General features: G+C 42.0%; 1 protein-coding gene across 1 annotated transcript in view; it reads left to right on the forward strand.

The window, feature by feature from the left end:
- Nucleotides 1-4,912: 4,912 nt before the first annotated feature.
- The window catches only part of LOC139415753 (sphingomyelin phosphodiesterase 3-like), a 40,797-nt gene continuing 24,505 nt past the window's right edge, over nucleotides 4,913-21,204 (forward strand). Inside the window, exon 1 of the mRNA XM_071163834.1 lies at nucleotides 4,913-5,009. The gene's annotated coding sequence lies outside the window, so the exon portion shown is untranslated. The remainder of the gene's footprint in view (nucleotides 5,010-21,204) is intronic.

The following is a 21,204-nucleotide window of genomic DNA, read 5'->3' on the forward strand; positions in this document are numbered from 1 at the left end:
GACAGGAATGTGTTGCTGCACAGATCTAGGGAAGGGTTTCAACAAATATTCTGCAGCATTGAAGGTCCCAAAGAACACAGTGGCCTCCATCATTCTTAAATGGAAGTAGATTGGAACCACCAAGACTCTTCCTAGAGCTGGCTGCCCGGTCAAACTGAGCAATCGGAGAAGAAGGGCCTTGGTCAGGGAGGTGACCAAGAACCCGATGGTCACGTTACAGAGCTCCAGAGTTCCTCTGTGGAGATGGGAGAATCTTCCAGAAGGACAACCATCTCTAAAGCAGTCCACCAATCAGGACTTTATGGTAGAGTGGCCAGACGGAAGCCGCTCCTCAGTAAAAAGCACATGACAGCCCGCTTGGAGTTTGCCAAAAGGTGTCGAAAGACTCTCAGACCATGAGAAACAAGATTCTCTGGTCTAATAAAACCCAAATTTACCTATTTGGCCTTTATGCCAAGCGTCACGTCTGGAGGAAACCTGGCACTGGCACCATCCCTACGTTGAAGCATGGTGATGGCGGCATCTTGCTGTGTGGATGTTTTTCAACGGCTAGGACAGGAAGTCTAGTCAGGATCGAGGGAAAGATGAACCGGAGCAAAAGTACAGAGAGATCCTTGATGAAAACCTGCTCCAGAGCACTCAGGACCTTAGACTGTGTGCCAAGCTTGTAGCGTCATACCCAAGAAGACTCGAGGCTGTAAGCGCTGCCAAAGGTGCTTCACCAAAGTACTGAGTAAAGGGCCTGAATACTTATTTAAATTCTCCCTCTTAAATTGTTTTGTTTAATACATTTCGGGTCCAGAAGATGCACGTTCATTCTCCAATTTCTGTCCCTAATGGTATTTTAAACTGGCGTAATTAAACATGATACCGGAGAATGATCCGATATCACTATTTCATGAATTCTTGAATCCAGTAAATTGTTGAGTGCATTTTTTGAAATAATTGTGCCTTTTTTATTACTGCATCCTACAATCTTATTGAATGTATAATTTAGATCACCTGCTAAAATCATAGTTCCTGTCTGGATTTGTTCTAAAATAATTATATCTGAAAACATCAGAGTTGCCCCTGGTGGGATATACAAGGAAATCAATGTGTATTTTTCACCGTGTAAGGTACAATTCAACATTAGAAAATTGATTTGTTGGTCCGTGTGCTGGGATGTAAGGGAAAATGGGGTTTTGTTATTTATCAGGATGCCTACACCTCTGCTGCTTCTACATTAGGTGGCAGCAAAAGCCTCTTCAACCCAGCTCCTCTTTAAATGTTCAATTTCTCTTTTTTTATATAAATGTAACTCGTGCAAGAAAACCACATCTGCTGACAATCTCTTTAAGTGTTCGAGAACCATATACTTTTTCTCCCATCATGGAGCCAGTGCACATTCCATGTGATAAGTTGGATTTCTGTCTATCATTGAAGAACCAAGTAAAACATTTTAGCAGACATTACATGTTTGGGCAGTGGGCATTCCATAAAATGGGGGGATCATAGTATTATTACATAGTTATTGCATACATTACATATATAGAGTGTGTGGGCATTTGAGCAGACATTTAACAAAAAACACAACAAGAAAAAACTAAGAAAAGTAAATCTTTGTACTTGAGGAGCTACGTCTTTTTAAGGCCAACTCCTCTCCTAATGTACCAAAACTGTGGATACATTTTGTACAATTGTACATACATTTGAAAAGAAAACTTCCTCTTAAGTACTGTGGTTTGTTTGTTTTACATTATAAATTAAAGTATAGTGGCTGGTGGGGGTCTACTTGGGTTTAGTGGGCCCTCCGATAGGCTGAAATGGGATGAGTGGAGGCCCCACGCACACCTCAGAGAAGTGTCTGCTCTCCCAGTCACCCCATCCCAATCCCCCGGACATAGACCCTCTCCATTCTCACCTATAACCACCATTAAAATACACATTTTCCAGATGTTTAAATCAGGTTCATTTCCGGTTCTGATTGGAAGTTGAAAATACCTATTTTCTGGACTTTGAAAATAAATATTTTTTCCAGACGTTGAAAATAGGTAATTTCTGGATGTTTAAGTCAGGTTCATTTTCAGTTCTGAATGAAAGTTGAAAATATGTCATTTATAGACGTCTATGTTTGGACCAAATCAAGGCCGGTCTAGACCGCAACAAATCTGAACCAAACACAGACGTCTAATGTTTGGGCCAAATCAAAACTGGTCCAGACCGGACCAAATCTGAAGTAAACATAGACATCTATGATTGGTTCATATTTGATCCGGAAGGGTCCAGAGAGGACCAAAAAGACTGGGGTTTAGCCTTACAGTGTCGGCCAGAATGTAATTTTTTGAATGTCCTTGTATGTGGTAGGCCTAACGTTTGTAAAAGACCAACAAAAAAAAGACAGCCGAAAAGACATTGGCGTCGGTCCATGCTTACTGGGGTATAGCCGCAATGGGGTATAGCCGCAATGGAATCTTATGAATGCTTTGTAAAACAGGCACTTACATTGTCTTTTTTTAGTCCTGATTCCTGTGATCAATTACTTGGGCTATTTAATCTCTGAATATCAGCTACCCAACTTTACAGGAGTTATCCCAAGCCTATTTGCAAGGAGAATCGATGTGTTTACACAGTGGGAAATGTATAAGTATTTTATTTTTGGCTATGATCAGCTCGTTATAAATGGATGGATACAAACTTCATACCACTGATCATTACATTTTAGCCCATGGGGTGAAACTCCAGGACAGCAGTAGTTGAGTAGCCTGATGCTCCATTCCATATTGTCCAATTTACTTTGACCTGTCCTGTTTTTAGGATGTGTTAGTTAACATTTGTGTTAGTTTTATTTGATTGGGCCCCGGGTTCGGTTATTTGGTTGGAGAAATGTGCCGGATGTAAAAAGTGTCTGTCTCATTACGTTGTCATACATTTAGGCCACAGAAAAGTCCACATACTCTTTTTACCATAGACATGTTTCATGTTAGATTATTTTTTTATGGGACGTTGGTGGATCGCCGCACCAAGGACAGGGGCACTGGGAATGGAAAAGCGAAATATTTTGTGCCCCTGTCTTTACAGCGGAAGATAGATTAAGTATGTCTATGAATAGGATGAGAGCAAACCAAAAACAGTAACACATGTACTCGACCCACACACATATGCATGAGAATGCAGACTTGGTGTCACGCCCTGACTTTAGAGAGCCTTTTTTATGTCTCTTTTTGGTTTGTCAGGGTGTGATTTGGGTGGGCATTCTATGTCCTTTATTTCTATGATTTGTGTTTCTATGTGTTGGTCGGGTATGGTTCTCAATCAGGGACAGCTGTCTATCGTTGTCTCTGATTGGGAATCATACTTAGATAGCCCTTTTTCCCTCCTTTCAGTATGGGTAGTTAACTTTGTTTGTGGCACTTAGCCCTGTAAGTGTCACGGTCGTTATTGTTTTGTTGGCGACATTCAAATAAAAACGAATATGTACGCTCTCCACGCTGCAATTTGGTCTCCTTACAGTATCTTCTGATGTGAGAAGGGCAGGTTTTCTATATGTTTCATCTTGGTTGCTCAGCAACACTCCCTTTCACAGAGCCAGGCATTACTGTCCTGTTTAGTTGTCCCAGAAGAGTAGATGCATTTGGACTATCAATCTATAATGCATCTGATTGCCTGTGACAGGAATTAATCATAGAGTCTGTGGGTATGATGAGACTTCTGTTTCCAGCAGAAGAGGAGTGCTATGGCGGGGAGGGGATGGGTAGAGATACACACAATATCTTCAATGTGATTGAGGTATTGTCTAGAAGGGCGCAGGGAGTGGATGGGGTTGCTAGTACCTGTGGAACAAGCTCAGGGGCATCACTGGTTCCCAGCAGCTCGTGGAAGTCAACTTTGATGAGTTGGGCAGTGAAGTCACCCCTGCTGCCGTCTATTTTGGGCTTGAATTTCACTGTGTGGAGACGGACCACACAACCATCCATATTCACAGGCTCTTAATTTACCCTGCAGGAATACCTGCCATGTTACCATTCAAGTAGAAGCTTAGCTAACAGCTTACCTGGTCTCCCAGATCTGTTTGTGCTACCTTGCCACTTCTGCCAATGACCATGTGAATTAGCAACGCATCACAACACAGATCTGTGACCACTGGCTATCATTGTTTCCTACACTGTGTGCTACGAGCTATGTCCCTTACCTGCCTGTTGCTGGTAGCCTACAAAAACGTATCTGTTATGTTATGATAACCATGGAAACACTGTATTAACCTGTGCTTTCTGGGAATTGAAGTCTTATATATTTTACACAGCAAATCATATGGTAAAAAATCGAACTAGAATCCCACTGAGAAGTGTCATGCTAGATTGAAGATGCGGTTTTTGAACCGTACATGTTTTACTGGGTTGTCATGGGATCAGATAGCAATAATAATGTAGTCATGCAACCTCACGTTTGCATTTTTTCTTCATTAAAATAGCAAATGTATAAATGCAATATATATTGCCTCATTCAAAACAACTGGGAACGGGGAGCTCGGAAATCTCCGACTACCGACATCAGTGCGTTCAAGTCAACTGGGAGAAAATGTTTTGGACGGTCATCAAACTCGGAATTCTATGTCGGAAACTCGGGCATCTTTCTAGAGCGCCGACTTTCCAACCAGAAGATCATTGACCTATTTTTTGGGAGTTCCTAGTTTTCTTGAAAGCACCATATCACAAAACCAAATTTCCCCAACAAGCACCAAAGTGATCGTCATGAGAAGTAACAAGGTTTGTCTCTTTGCCTTGCGATTGGCTGTGGTCGTTTTGAAAAGGGTGTGGCATCGAGCCTATGAGCGATGACGTCAATGGAGCTGTTCATGGAGTGGTGGTGCTGGAAGGAACCTCACGTAGTCCAACAGCTTCTGCGGGCAAGAAGTGGACTGTACCGTGGATTTCAGAGCATCAGAGGTTATTACCACGGTTCATATGGGAAGAATACCGAAGCGAAATAGGGTTCCACCTGTTTGAATAAATCTGCGGGATCTGAAAGAAGTGAGTAGCTATGCTAGATCGCATGGTTTGCAAGGGAGCATTAAAGGGTTGGGTTTAATGAGGATGTTGCGTTTTTTTAACATCTTGAGAACGTTGCTCATATGAATTATCAACCGTTCACAAACGGTCCTGATTGGTTAGGTTACCTCCAGACTGTAATAGCTTTATGAGTGCTTTTTGTAGCATATTTATTATGCCGCGTCTTTCACCTCAATGCCTACAACATGGGAGGATTTGACTGTATTTGCATGAAACCCAAAGATCGAATGTTCAAGGCAGATTTTGTGTGTGTGTGTGTGTGTGTGTGTGTGTGTGTGTGTGTGTGTGTGTTAGTGAGTAAGTGAGAGAGAGAGAGAGACAGAGAGAGAGAGAGAGAGAGAGAGGTTGTTCTTTTACACAGGCCAGTCTAGTAAATCAAACCCATGGAAACAAATATTTTATATGCGCGCACCGTTTCCTATAGCCTAGCTTACATCTATCTCTCTCTTCTACATGGTTGAGGGGAGGGCTGCCTCAACATTGCAAAATACGCTATCAGACACGTTTTGTTTCAGGCGGCTAGGAAAAGTCACTTGGACCGAGTTTGAAAAATGTACCCTTTAATAATACGTCATAATAACAGCTTGCAAGGAATTATTAGGCCTAGATATCACCACTGTTTGCACAAAATTGCAGCCTATTGAAATAGGCTAGTTTTGTTGACTGGACATGACTACTGATTTAGCCCCTATGTTGCAGATTCAGTGGAAACACGATCTTTGATTTCGGGATGGTGATCTTATTCCAATATAGGCGTGGCACAGCTGCGGCTGACCTGGTGAAAAAGCAACGTGGTCTCAGGGCAATTCGTATTATTCTGTCAATGTTTTTACATTTACAATTTTGGTCATTTAGCAGAGGTTATTTTCCAGAGTGACTTACATTTTCATACTTTCTTTGTCATACATAAAGCTGTGACAGGCCATTTAGTGTGATATATTACGTTAGGTTACACTATGAATGAAAAAGCAGTTAAACAATATCATACGAATTATAGCATGTATAGTATCATAGTATCAGCATGGTCGTACAATAGCGTACAAACTGGATGAATTTATGTTGGCGGTTAGAAGAACTAATGACAAAGGTTAGGATAATTTATGTAAAAGGTTAGGGGAACTAAAATGACAAAGGTTACGATAATGTATGTAGTTAGGTGAAATGGGTTCATTTTAGAATAAATAGGGGAAGGGTTAGATAAAATGCAACAGTTGTCCCCGACACACCTTGAACACGCAACCTTTGTATTCCTAGATGCTACGGAAAGTAACTAGACCATTAATAGGTATCATACGTCTTGAAGGTGTTCAGAAATACGTAAAGTATGTTTTGTATGGCTCTGAGGCCAGGTTGGAAAAAGAGTCTGGCAATAAAACTCTTGCTCTCTCGTTCTTTCTTTCTCTGCCTCTCTTCTTGAGGATAGACGCTCAAAGCTGAGTTAAAGCTGACAGGACTAGGGAGGGAGCATGATGATGCTGGTAGCTGACACGTGTGTCCTGTAATTAAAAGACAACCTGCAACTCCTAAATGCTTGGCTACAATAGGAAGGGGTTGTGTGCTGACTGTCATAAGTGTGTGTTTAGCGTAGCCTATTCTCCTTGTGCAAGGTGAAAGTGCCTCAGAAATAGGCTTACACAAGCACCTAACCCCAAAAAGGTAGTCAGACTGTACCCAGCCAACATGTGTTCTTAGCCACAAGGGCCCCAAGTTTAAAGCCAACATGGGTTAAATAATGGTTTTAAGATGTGGGCCCCAAATAGGATAACCACTTAGGACCCACAACGTTTTGTCCATGTTGGCCCCACATGTGGTTGCTATGTTGAGCTTTATGTGGGCTTTATGTTGGGCTTATTAAGGGACCTCAGTGGGCAAATGTCTAATAACTAGGGTTGCAAAGGTTCAGAAACTTTCCGGTACATTTTCAGAATTTTCCCAGGAATTTTCCATGGGAAGTTAAGCTCTGGAATTTGGAGAATTTAACTTAAATTCATCAAAAATGTTAGCTTATAACAGTGAACCTTTTTTGTGGGATACACATAAGACAATTCTAGGTCTTGTGTGATATCTTGGTTAAACTATCCCCAGTTCAATGGAATTGCAACCCTCTGCATGCACAGTGTATTCTTCCATCACATGTACAGCTGATTCTCAAGATCCCACACACTAATGAGATGCTATTGAGCCCACATTACTACACTGTCTGAGCCAAGGATTACATGCTTTCTGATAAGTTTTGATTAAAATACCTGGTGGGGTGAAAATATTTTATATGACATACATGATTTTTTGTTAACTAGTAAATAGTAGCCTACAGCAAAGTGTATTTTAATCCTTTCTAACTTGTTAACAATTTCTGCTTGTTAGTTTTTGCTACCATGTGGGTTAGAGCTTGATTGAGCCTGCTAACTGAGGAGTGTTAATTCACCTGTTTCCATACATGTTTCATTTTAAATAATTTATCTTACAAAGGAGTTGTTTAATCTAACTTATTAACTATTTATCTATACATGGTATTGTCTTTGCGTTTTCTTTTACAATTTTTTTTCTAATCTTTAAAAGGAAAATGCCACGGGCACTATCTGATGTGTGGAGACATTTCACTGCAGCTAATGTAGAAGGAAACACTGTGTACATTTGAAAATACTGTGCCAAATCATATGTGAAGAATGCAACAAAGAAGCAGAATCATCTGGCCAAGTGCATAACGTTCCGTCAGCACTCACAACAAGTAACCTCTGACAAAAGTCCCTCTACTTCTATTTGAGGTGACAATGATGAATCAGACAGCTTATCAATAGCAACAGCTCATCGTCCTCCTGGAATCAGAAGTTGTTTTGACTCAATGGAGGAACGTAGTCAGAGAAATACTGCTGAATGTCTTGCCCGAGCTGTGTATGCAACTGGTTCACCTCTGATGCTCACAGACAATGTGTATTGCAAAAGATTTCTGAATGTTCTTTGCCCAGCATACACCCCTCCAACCATACATGCTTTATCTACTAATTTGCTGGTTGCAGAGTTCAACAGAGTTCAAGTGAAGGTCAAGCAAATCATAGAGAAAGCAGACTGTATTGCAATCATCTCTGATGGGTGATCGAATGTTTGTGGGCAAGGAATAATTAACTACATTATCTCCACCCCTCAACCAGTATTCTACAAGAGCACAGACACAAGGGAAAACAGACACACCGGTCTCTACATTGCAGATGAGCTGAAGGCAGTCATCAATGATGTTGGACCACAGAAAGTATTTGCACTGGTGACAGACAATACTGCGAACATGAAGGTTGCTTGGTCTAAAGTGGAGGAGTCCTACCCTCACATCACACCCATTGGCTGTGCTGCTCATGCATTGAATCTGCTCCTCAAGGACATCATGGAACTGAAAACAATGGATACACTCTACAAGAGAGCCAAAGAAATGGTTATGTATGTGAAGGGTCATCAAGTTATAGCAGCAATCTACCTCACCAAGCGAAGTGAGAAAATAAGAGCACCACATTGAAGCTGCCCAGCAACACCCATTGGGATGGTGTCGTCATCATATTTGACAGTCTCCTGGAGGAGAAGGAGTCTCTCCAAGAAATGGCCATATCACAGTCTGCTGATATGGACAGCCCCATCAAGAGGATCCTCCTGGATTATGTATTTTGGGAGAGAGTGGTAAGCAGCCTGAAACTCCTGAAACCTATAGCAGTAGCCATTGCACAGATTGAGGGAGACAATGCCATCCTGTCTGATGTTCAGACTCTGATTGCAGATGTAAGAGAAGAAATCCATACTGCCCTGCCCACTTCACTGTTGCTCCAAACTGCAGTTCTGAAATACATTAAAAAAACGTGAAGACTTCTGCCTGAAGCCCATACACGCCACAGCGTACATTTTGGACCCCAAGTATGCTGGCAAGAGCATCCTGTCTGGTGCAGAGATCAACAAGGCCTATGGTGTCATCACTGCCGTGTCTCGCCACCTTGGCCTGGATGAGGGCAAGGTTCTTGGCAGTCTGGCGAAGTACACTTCCAAGCGCTTTGGGATGGAGATGCAATATGACAGTCGTGCCAACATATCTCATAAGCCACCTGGTGGAAGGGACTTTGTGGATCTGAGGCTCTTTCCCCTGTTGCCTCCATCATCCTCCAAATCCCTTCAACATTAGCCGCCTCAGAGTGCAACTGGTCCTTATTTGGGAACACACACAAAGCACGCAACAGGCTGACCAATACAAGGGTTGAAAAATTGGTGGCCATCCGGGCAAATTTGAGGATTTTTGAGCCTAGCAACGAGCCATCCTCAACAAGGTTGGAACGTGACAGGGAAGATGAGGCCTCAGAGTCGATCGGGATCATTCAATATTCTCTTTCTTTTGTTGTTCAGTGAAATCATCCAATGTGAAGAGTCAACTCATTTAATTAAAGTTCAATTCGTAATTAAATTGTTTTTTATTTAAAAATTTGCAATTCTGTCTATGATAAGGTAAAAGGTTTATGTTTCTGTCTCCATATGATATGGTAAATATATCCAATGCAAAAAACATCTACATTTAAATGGTATTAATATTAATTTACTTATATTTATGTTAGTGCCCATATATTACCGTTAATTCACATATATTCCTGTTAATTCCTACAGAAAGATTCCACCTCTGAACATTCCCCAAAATGTGCAACCCTAGTTATAACCCATATGGGTGTCACATTCTGACCTTTATTTCCTTTGTTTTGTTTTTATTTAGTATGGTCAGGGCGTGAGTTGGGGTGGGCAGTCTTTTCTATGTTGGGGTTTTGAGTTCAGCCTAGTATGGTTCTCAATCAGAGGCAGGTGTCGTTAGTTGTCTCTGATTGAGAATCATACTTAGGTAGTCTGGGTTTCACTTTTGAGTGGTGGGTGTTTGTTTTCCATGTGTGTGTTTGTTGCCACACGGTACTGTTTCGGTTTCTTTCATTTTACGTTTATTGTTTTGTAGTGTTCAGTTTATGTCTTTAAATAAACGTTATGGACACTTACCAAGCTGCGCATTGGTCCTCCGATCCTTCTCGCTACTCCTCCTCAGAAGAGGACGAGGAATGCCGTTACAATGGGCCCTAGGTTTTAGCCCAGGTGTGTTAAAGAATGATTAACACTTGGCCCCACATGTAGGATAACCACAAGGTGCACACAAGGTTTGGCCCTCAGCATCCACATTTGCCCCACATGTTGTTTTCATGTTGGGCTTGATGTGGTTTAAGGTTGGGCTTCATATGTTGCCCTAATGGTTTACCTAAATGGGTTACATCTGGGTAAAGGATGGGTGTGTAGTGAGATCTATAAGGACAATAGGTGATTTCAGTTTGACCAGGCTGACCACCTGAAACAAACCTGAGTTTGTTCTCAGTCTCCATGCAGACCCTAGATGCTGCTGCCAAAGCAAGCTTTCTTAAGAGATTTAAAGAGATGACAAAACCGGTTTTCTTTATAAAATGAATACATGTTTATTTATAGCACATGGTCAGATCAAATGCAATGCAGGAACTCTGATTAAAAGTATAGTTCACTCAAATTACAAATGTAGACATGGTTTCCACACACTGTAAACAATTTAAAAAATGTGCATGCCAGCAGTGAAGTTCTCAAGATAGAGGACTTTCAGTACAGCAGTGTTCTCCAATCCTGGTCCCAAAGGGGTGCATATTTTTGTTTTTTCCCTAGCACTCACATACCTTATTCAATTCAAAGGCTTGATGATGAGTTGCTTAGCAGAATCAAGTGTGTGAGCATTAGGAAAAAACTAAACAAGTGGACCACTTTGAGTCCCCTGGACCATAAGTGGGAAACACTGCAGTGCAGAGAGAAAATAGTGAGGCTCATGCAAATTATATGCAATTATCATTTTGCTAATTTGCATATAATTTGCATCACCATCATCATCATCACACTTTTTGCTCTGTACTGAAAGTGCTCTATCTTGAAAACTTGATTGCTAAAAAGCACAATTTTGGGGATTGCATTAACAGTGGACTAATGAAGAACATACTACAATACTTTGTTTTTGTAAAACATCCCTTTCAGGGTACCTACCACTCCATTCAGGAAAGCTGTGGGTTACTTTTACTCCATCGCCTCCACATCCTGGACAGTATTCATAGTGTAATCAGACCCCTTGTGTAGTGCTGCTGTTGCCATGTTACCATTGTCAGGTCCTGACTCTTCTTCATCCATTTCTGAGTCCATCTGCACATCAGAAATCTTCTCTGCCCTTTTAAGTTTGATTCGGGCCTGTTCATAGATAGCTGTGAAAATAAAACATCATTAAGCATTTAGGCTACTGATCTACCCCAGCATCCCGGGGTCGATTCTTCACTGTAGACGTTGAGACTGTAGACGTTGATACCCCTACCTCTATAATTTTTTTTTTTATATAAAAAAAAAAAAAATCAAAATAGCTTCACAGATCTTAATTGTGAAGGGTTTTAACACTCTTTCCCATGCTTGTTCAATGAACCATAAACAATTAATGAACATGCACATGTGGAACGGTCGTTAAGACACTAACAGCTTACAGACGGTAGGCAATTCTCGTCACAGTTATGAAAACTTAGGACACTAAAGAGGCCTTTCTACTGACTCTGAAAAACACCAAAAGAAAGATGCCTACGGTCCCTGCTCATCTGTGTGAACGTGCCTTGGGCATGCTGCAAGGAGGCATGAGGACTGCAGATGAGGCAAGGGCAATAAATTGCAATGTCCGTACTGTGAGACGCCTAAGACAGCGCTACAGGGAGACAGGACGGACAGCTGATCGTCCTCGCAGTGGCAGACCACATGTAACAACACCTGCACAAGATTGGTACATCCGAACCTCACACCTGCGGAACAGGTACAGGATGGAAACAACAGCTGCCCGAGTTACACCAGGAATGCACAATTCCTCCATCCGTGCTCATACTGTCCACAATAGGCTGAGAGAGGCTGGACTGAGGGCTTGTAGGCCTGTTGTAAGGCAGGTCCTCACCAGGCATCACCGGCAACAACGTTGCCTATGGGCACAAACCCACCGTCGCTGGACCAGACAGGACTGGCAAAAAGTGCTCTTCACTGACGAGTCGCAGTTTTGTCTCACCTAGGGTGATAGTCGGATTCGCGTTTATCGTCAAAGGAATGAGCCTGTACTCTGGAGCGGGATCGATTTGGAGGTGGAGGGTCCGTCATGGACTGGGGGCGGTGTGTCACAGCATCATCGGACTGAGCTTGTTGTCATTGCAGGCAATCTCAACGCTGACATTACCCTCCAGCATGACAATGCCACTAGCCATACTGCTCGTCCTGTGCGTGAGTTCCTGCAAGAGAGGAATGTCAGTGTTCTGCCATGGCCAGCGAAGAGCCCGGATCTCAATCGCATTGAGCATGTCTGGTACCTGTTGGATTGGAGGGAACTTGCAGGTGCCTTGGTGGAAGAGTGGGGTAACATCTCACAGCAAGAACTGGCAAATCTGGTGCAGACCATGAGGAGGAGATGCACTGCAGTACTTAATGCAGCTGGTGGCCACACCAGGTACTGACTGTTACTTTACATTTTGACCCCCCCCCCCTTTTCTCAGGGACACATTATTCAATTTCTGTTAGTCACATGTCTGTGGAACATGTTCAGTTTATGTCTCAGTTGTTGAATCTTGTTATGTTCATACAAATATTTACACATGTTAAGCTGAAAATAAACGCAGTTGACAGTTGAGAAGACGTTTTTTTTTTTGCTGAGTTTATATGACACCCACATAACCACACAACACAACTATGTAGAGTTTTCTTATTGCAGGACTTTGTCAGTCTAGCTATGTCACGACTTCCTCTCCCTGTTCGGGCGGCGCTTGGCGGTCGGCGGCGCTGGTCTACTAGCCATCACCGATCCCTTTTTCCTTTTCTGTTTGTTTTGTCTTTGTTTCTTTTTCACACCTGGTTTAATTTGCGTTAATTTCTGTGTGTATAATTGTCACCTGTTGCCTGCCTAAGTTTGTGCGGGATTAGTCTTTTATGGTGATGTGCTCGGTTAGATTATACCGTTATTTGTTTTCACGGATTCTTAAGTGTATGAGTGTCGGAACTTTGTGTTAGTCAGTGTTAGTCAGTTAGTTGTGTTAGTCAGTACCGCTTACTGGTCGAATCACTCTGTAGATTTCCAGCTCGATTTCCAGCTCCTGTTGTCTTGCCTGGACATACAGTTCCTTCAGAAAGTATTCATACCCCTTGACTTATTCAATATTTTGTTATGTTACAGCCTGAATTAAAATGGACTAAATAGATGTTTTTCTCATTCATCTACCCCATAATGACAAAGTGAAAACATGTTTTTAGAAATATTTGCACGCTTATTGAAAATGAAGCACAGAAATATCTAATTTACTTAAGAATTCACACCCCTGATTCAATACTTTGTAGAAGCACCTTTAGCATCGATTACAACTGTGAGTCTTTCTGGGTAAGTCTCTAACAGCTTTCCAAACCTGGATTGTGCATCATTTGCACATTATTCTTTTCAAAATTCTTTAAGCGCTGTCAAATTGGTTGTTGATCATTACTTGACAACTATTTCAGGTGTTGCTATAGATTTTCAAGTAGATTTAAGTCAAAACTGTAACTCAGCCACTCAGGAACAGTCACGGTCTTCTTGTTAAGCAGCAGAGTAGATTTGTCCTTGTGTTTTAGGTTATTGTCCTGCTGAAAGGTGAATTAATCTCCCAGTGTCTGGTGGCAAGCACACTGAACCAGGTTTTCCTCTAGGATTTTGCTTGTGCTTAGCTCCGTTTCTTTTTATCCTGAAAAACTCCCTAGTCTTTAATAATTACAAGCATACCCATAGCATAATGCAGCCACCACTATGCTTGAAAATATGGAGAATGATATTCAGTAATGTGTTGTATTGGATTTGCCCTAAACATAACACTTTGTATTCAGGACAAAAAGTGAACTGCTTTTCCACATTGTTAGCAATATTACTTTAGTGCCTTGTTGCAAACAGGGTGCATGTTTTTGAAGATTTGTATTCTGTACAGGCTTCCTTCTTTTCACTCTTTCAATTAGGTTAATATTGTGGAGTAACTACAATGTTGTTGATCCTGAGCGGTGTCCTTCCTCTCCGGTAACTGAGTTAGGAAGGACGCCTGTATCTTTGAATTGACTGGCTGTATTGATGCACCATCCAAAGTGTAATTAAACACTTCACCAAGCTCAAAGGGATATTCAATGTCTATTTTACCTGTCTACCAATAGGTGCCCTTCTTTGCAAGGCATTGGAAAACCTCCCTGGTTTTTGTGGTTGAATCTGTGTTTGAAATTCACTACTCGACTGAGGGACCTTAAAAATAATTGTATGTGTGGGGTACAAAGATGAGGTAGTCATATACAATTCATGTTAAACACTATTATTGCACACAGAGTCCATGCAACTTATTATGTGACTTGTTAAGCACATTTGTACTCCTGAATTGATTTAGGCTTGCCATAACAGAGGTTGACTAATTATTGACTGAAGACATTTCAGCTTTTCATGTTTTATTAATTTGTAGAAATTTCGAAAAACATAATTCCACTTCCACAAAAATCTCAATTGAATCCATTATAAATTCAGGCTGTAACACAACAGAATGGGGGGAAGTCAAGGGGTGTGAATACTTTCTGTAGGCACTGTATACAATTCCAACGTTTAGTGCCTGAATTTGAAATTCAGTCATGTGCCCCTCCCTCCTCAAAATATTGAATACACATGCGCCCTTCAAAAGCTGTGTGACAGCACCCACTAGCTAGTCTGAGTACCAGTCTCTTTAGCTAACATTCCACTCCTTGCCACTCCTTGTAAAGGCCACATTTCTTTGTCACATGACATGGAGAACAGGGAGTGGATTAACTAAAAGACTAGTACCCAGGCTACCCACTGGTGTCTGTTTAGGCAAAAACGATGTTGAATGGATTTAAATCTGCTAGTTCACTTAGCATATTGGCTGTTTAGGTAAACAAAAAATGGTTCTTGAATGGATTTGAATATTCCAGGTCGTTCAGCATATTTGCTGAGGAATTTCACAAGCATAATATAATATGGTTTTCTCATGCCTGCCCCAGATGGTATGCCCAACTGTGTCCCATAGACAATCCCTGACAATATTTACATCAGAAAGCCCACTTACAACCCATTTCAAATAGATTCAGTGCCTATTTTGTACCTACGGGTTTGCCTGTTTGTGACCCAAATGGTTTACCCGATTGGGTCCCAGTCATTATTCCTGAACAAATAACACCAGATTGCTCACTTTCAACCCATAAAAAATGATTCAGGGCCCATTTAGGACCCACACTATAACCCCATATGGGTACCAGCTAAGATAACCATTTTGCCCTTGCCCAGTTGAAACCCATGAAGTCCATATAAAACCCAGGTGTAGCCCACCTGGATATGTTGGCTGGGTATAGGACAGGATTTGTCTATGATGTGCTTATGTATTAGTCCTACAGAGGCATTATTACAGCACAGATGGCCAAATGTGATATATGTGTAAAAGAAAATACAGGCCCATATCTATTCAATATTAAAAGTATAAATAGGTCAAGCTGAGTGGGTCCGGTGATGACAGAAAAACATGAATGTTCAATGTCACTGTCATATTTCTATACAATAGTCTTCATTACATAGGTCTTTTGCCTGGTTTTTGTCTGTGCTGCTCGGGATGGAGTGCATGGAGCCCTTAAGTGCTATCAAGTGTGAGGCTGAATACATTGTCACAATTCGGTACAACTAAATGCTCTATCGTTGGGAGTGAGAAATAAGGTTCGTAGAGAATTGTGTATGCTGCCAAGCAGTCGATTTTCTTAGCAAGAGGCTGCACTCAGTAATCAAAGGCATTGCCTAAAGAATGCTTTTAGTAAAAGAGCAGCGATATGACATTGGCCCAAGTGTGAACCTCTACAGTCGTGGCACCAAAGGTTGTGACTGAACACAATGAGAGGGTGGGGCTCTCTGCCATACTAGACCTACATAGCTTTAACTTTTTATGACACTGAGCAAGTTGACAAGATTCTCTCTCCCTTTTTCTATCTTTCTATCTGTAGGCCTACTTCCTACTTCCTACCTTCTCCCTTTCATCTAGTACATTCTGAAAATCTGTCTATTTTTTAACATCATCTCTCCATCACTTTCTCAATTCTTCTCTTTCATACAACCCTGTCCCTCTCTGTCTGTCTATACCATCTCCCTTTCCTTGCCATCTGTCTGTTTCCATTCATAGTGCCTGGGTTAGGTTGTCTGCCAGCATGGCCAGTGGTGCGTAGCCTGGTGGTCCTTTGGGTGTGTTATTATACAAAGTGTGGTGGTCCAAAACACAGCAAAGCTGGCTCAATTTAATCTAACCCATGTCACAGTATTGCCATAGCAAACTAAATCACATAAATAGATCATGTAAAAATGCCTGGAAGAAACACTCCTCTCATTGCCTCCACTTTTCAGCGTAAGACATGTTAGCTCGGAAAAGCAAATGCAAAAAATATTTTTCAGTTAGATTTGATTGAATACTGAGGTAGAATTCTTTATTGATCCAAGTAGTTACACAATCTCCAAACCTCACTTGAAACACTTACACGGAACCCAAACCGGCTGCGCGCGTGCGCCTTCGTGCGCCTTCGTGCGCCTTCGTGCGCCTTCGTGCATAAATTTATTTTGTCCCCCTACACCAAACGCGATCATGACAAGTAGCTTAAAATATCCAAATAAACTCTGAATCGATTACATTAATTTGGGAACAGGTCAAAAAGCATTAAACATTTATGGAAATGAAGCTAGTTAGCTTTCACTTGCTAGCTAATTTGTCCTATTTAGCTAGCTTGCTGTTACTAGCTAATTTCTCATGGAATATAAACATTGAGTTGTTATTTTACCGGAAATGCACAAGGTCCTCTACTCCGACAATTAATCCACACACTAAACGGTCAACCGAATCGTTTCTAGTCATCTCTCCCCCTTCTAGGCTTTTTCATCTTTGAACTTATATGGTGATTGGCATAGTATTACTACACCGACCGGCAACACAGTTTGTCTTTCAATCACCCACGTGGGTATAACCAATGAAGAGATGGCACATGGATACCTGCTTCTATAAACCAATGAGGAGATGGGAGAGGCAGGACTTGCAGCGCGGGCTGCGTCAGAAATAGAAAGGAGTTCTATTTTAGCCCTTGGCAACGCAGACACTCGTTGGCGCGCACGAGCAGTGTGGGTGCAATAATTTAATAACATAGATTTCTAAATTTATTTTGCAACGCACGCGACGCAAGTGGTGTGGTCAGCATATTAGGCCTAACAAAAGACATAGGATTTACTGAAGTTCTTCTATTAGCTGCACATGACCCCTCTGATTCTATGGCATTTAGAAAAGACTGCAGACATCTCAGACGTCATTCAGAGTGAGCGCTCAAAGCACACACAGGGAAGGAACAACAGCTTACACATTGGAGTTCAATTGATGATCACAGACAGTATATAAGATGTGTGCTCTAAAATTGTATTTCTTCAGATTAAGTCAAAAACAATTGTTCATAGCTAAAAGCTTATAGGGATTTGAAATGTAAGGCCTGAGCTCAGAGAGTTGGAACATCGGGCAGAAGTGTAGTGTATGTGTGGAAAATGTCCTGTCATGTCAGTAAGGAAGAAGCCATCCATTCAGAAACATTTAGGGGTTATGGACTTTGGGATGTTAGAGGTCAGTTTCTGTGTAACTTTTTTCATTTTGCTAAAAATATTTGTGTTTTAGCTATGTGCACATGTGCATGTTTGTGTGACCACCAGCCCTCAACTAGTCCTGTCTGACTTTGCCGTCCACTCGTCCATGCCCTCAGCCACCCACACTGCCGGGCTTGACCCATGCCATCCTCGTGCCATCCTCATACCATCCTCTCTTCTACAAAGCCAGAGCAGAGCTGTGTAATTTGGTGCAGTATGCTGCCAGCTGCTGGTCTGTGTGAGTGTGTAATTATGTTGCTGTATGGTTGCTCTGGGTGGTGCTGTGGGCTTGGGAGGCACCCAGATGGTCTGGTGGGCCAGCTCTGGTGTAGAGAAGTTTCCTCCTCAAGGTCCTGGCTACAGCCTGATCACAGGGGGAGAAGTCAGTGTGGGACCTGGGTCTGGGTGGGGCTCCATCCATCCCAACACACCTCCACCCTGCCTAACCTATCAGATTGTCTTTCCTTACATAGAGATCACGCTCTGACCTCAAAAAGCAGGGTGGGCATGTCATCTGTGTTCTGTACATGCGTGTGTGTGGAGCGGTGGGGTGTCGTGTTAATTAGCCTACTACACTCTGTTGGCATGTACTGTGATTAGAGATGGGGTTTGCTGGGGCGGTGGGACACGTAGCAGACTGCCTGCGGTCTCAGATACACGCAGGCCTAGAGAGCGGCTGTACGAGGGCTGCTGTATTGCATGTAGGACATAGTAGTGCTCTCTGTGGAGTGTGTTTACACGGTCCTTGAATGTTTATACGTTCTGATTGATGTACCATAGTGGAAAAGGTACAGACACTAAATGTCTCTCTCTCCATCTATCTCCCTCTTCTATCCTGTCTCTCTTCCTCTCCTAGGGGGTCTACTCACCTTTGTTTGCTGTTGCCTGAACTTTGGGCAGTTTACGTGGCAACCTTCACTTCACACTTCAGTGATTAATTGAACCTGTGATCTATCTCTGTCTGTTCTTTCTCTTTCTGTGTTTTTCACCTTTTGTCACTCCCCTCTATATCACTGTAACTGAGTAACTTGTTACCATTTCATCATTTGATGTGCTGATATGGCTATATCTCATTGCTAATGGGATCTTTCAAAAAATGGTAGTTCCTTCGAGTGGCAGTTGGTTTAGTTTGGAAAGACCATAGAAATGGAAAGACGGTCTCTGTGTGCAGCTTTTTTTGTGAAAGTCCTTTACAATGACTTACAGTACATCTACAATGCACTGGTTGAACAACCCCAGAAAATATCACACTCTCTCTCAAGTTCCACACCTACTGTATATGACATGGGGCATTTTAACTGTATTGCCTTCAAACCTGCAGGAATGGTGCAAACGCCACAACATTTCTATTCCGAGGCAGGCTTTCTTTTCGAGGCGTGGCTGGCTTTTAGTCCAACACTGGCTTGCTTTCCACACAAATGCATATTTGCCCTATCGGTATTATGAATAGAAATGTATTTGTTTTCCCTGTACGCAAGTTCTCAGACAGAAACAAACAGTTTTGACATGTCAGATCAGCTGTTTCTTTGTACATGACAAATATGGAACAAATCAATGCGACAACCAATCGATATATGTTTGTAGAAAACCAGGGCAGGGTTTGTACTAGGGACCACTCTCTATGTGTTTGTGTCTTTGTGTTGTGTGCGGATTTGCTATGTTACTGTAAAGAATGTGAGAATGCATGATGTCTGCCCATATGTCTGCCTGTGAAAGTATTTCAAGGGCAGGGGAGTAGGCTGCATGTTTACAGAAAGAGGAAGCTGGAGTATTTTTTTGTGGTATAGTTTGGGCGTGGGGGTTAAAGAATGAGAATGATCAAATCAAATGTTAATTGTCGTATGCTTCGTAAACAACAGGTGTAGACAAACAATGAAATGCTTACTTACAGGCCCTTCGCAACAATGCAGAATACAATACAAAATGTAATAATAATATTATAAAAAAATATGGTAACACAAGGAATCAATACACATTGAGGAATGATAACTTGGCTATATACATGGGGTAGCATTACCAAGTCAATGTGCAGGTGTGTGACGAAATTGAGGTAGATTTAAGCAATAAGGCCCATGGGGTGTGGTAAATGGCCAATATACCACGGGCTGTTCTTATGCACAACGCAACACAGAGTGTCTGGATACAGCCCTTAGCCGTGGTATATTGGCCATATACCACAACCCCCGAGGTGCCTTATTGCTATTATAGGCTGGTTACCAACATAAGCAGTAAAAATACATGTTTTGTCATTCCCGTGGTATACGGTCTGATGTACCATAGTGTCAGCCAATCAGCATTTATGGCTCGAACCACCTCGTTTGTACATATACGTAGGGGTAAGGTGACTAGGCAACAGGATAGATAATAGACAGTAGCAGCAGTGTGTGTGTGGTGACAGTGTGCCTGTGTCTACATGTTATGTGTGAGTGAGTGAGTGTGTGTGTGGGCTCTGGGGTGGGTCCAGCTGTGTGGCTGGGGGACGGGTCAAAGGTCATGAGTTGGGACAGGGAGAGAGGGGAGGTCAGTGTGCAGTAGAGGCACAGCAGAAGGGCTTCGTAGCATGTAGTGTATGATGGCACATCAGCTCCTTCTTATTGATCCAGCATGATCTAGATTTGAAAGGATATTTAGGGCAGCTGCCCTGTGGCAGTATGAGCCCATATGGGCCACAGCCCAGAGGCATGCTGGGTAATTCTGAATCATCATTGTAATCCCCCATGTGAGTACATGCCAAGCAAAAGAGGCCTCTTTATACATTGACCAGCTGTAATACTCCACAGCCCTACTGTATGATATTCCAGGATTCACTCTCTCTTTTCCTCGCTTTCTCTCACGCATCCCTTTTTCTTCTTGGTAACCCTTTGTATGGTACATTTCTACTGTATACCTACTCAGTAACACTAACATTAGTTAACCAATTGTTGCATACAAATTGAGTCATTCTGGATTATTTTGGATTGTTTGTCTTTCTCACTTGCTAACACAAACATACACAAACATAGACCAAGGAAAACATGAGGAATGATTGTTCCTTACTAAGAAGCAGGTGGCAGGACGGGCTGATTGAGTTATAGTGATGATTTCATTGTGGTAATAGTGATGGCATTATCCATTTCCTCTAACAGTATTAAATCCCAAATTACACCCAGCCCAGAGCACACAGTCCTGTCTGTAATAGAAAGGGTGATGAATGAAAGAGGGGGAGAGAGGGTAGAGAAACTGAAAAAATTGAACAAATGACCCATTCTGACCCAGTCTTCTACCAGCATAAAGCAACAACTAGTGCTGCTGGGTAAAACCCTTGAGACTGTTTGTCCAGACACAACTTAATCTGCCAATGGAAATCCAGCAGTAACAAAACACTAATAGACTGACCCTCATATAATACAATATTCAGAGCATTTGGCAAAATATTCTTATCTG

Source organism: Oncorhynchus clarkii, chromosome 1 (genome assembly GCF_045791955.1).
Source record: "Oncorhynchus clarkii lewisi isolate Uvic-CL-2024 chromosome 1, UVic_Ocla_1.0, whole genome shotgun sequence".
In the NCBI taxonomy this organism is placed as follows: domain Eukaryota; kingdom Metazoa; phylum Chordata; class Actinopteri; order Salmoniformes; family Salmonidae; genus Oncorhynchus; species Oncorhynchus clarkii.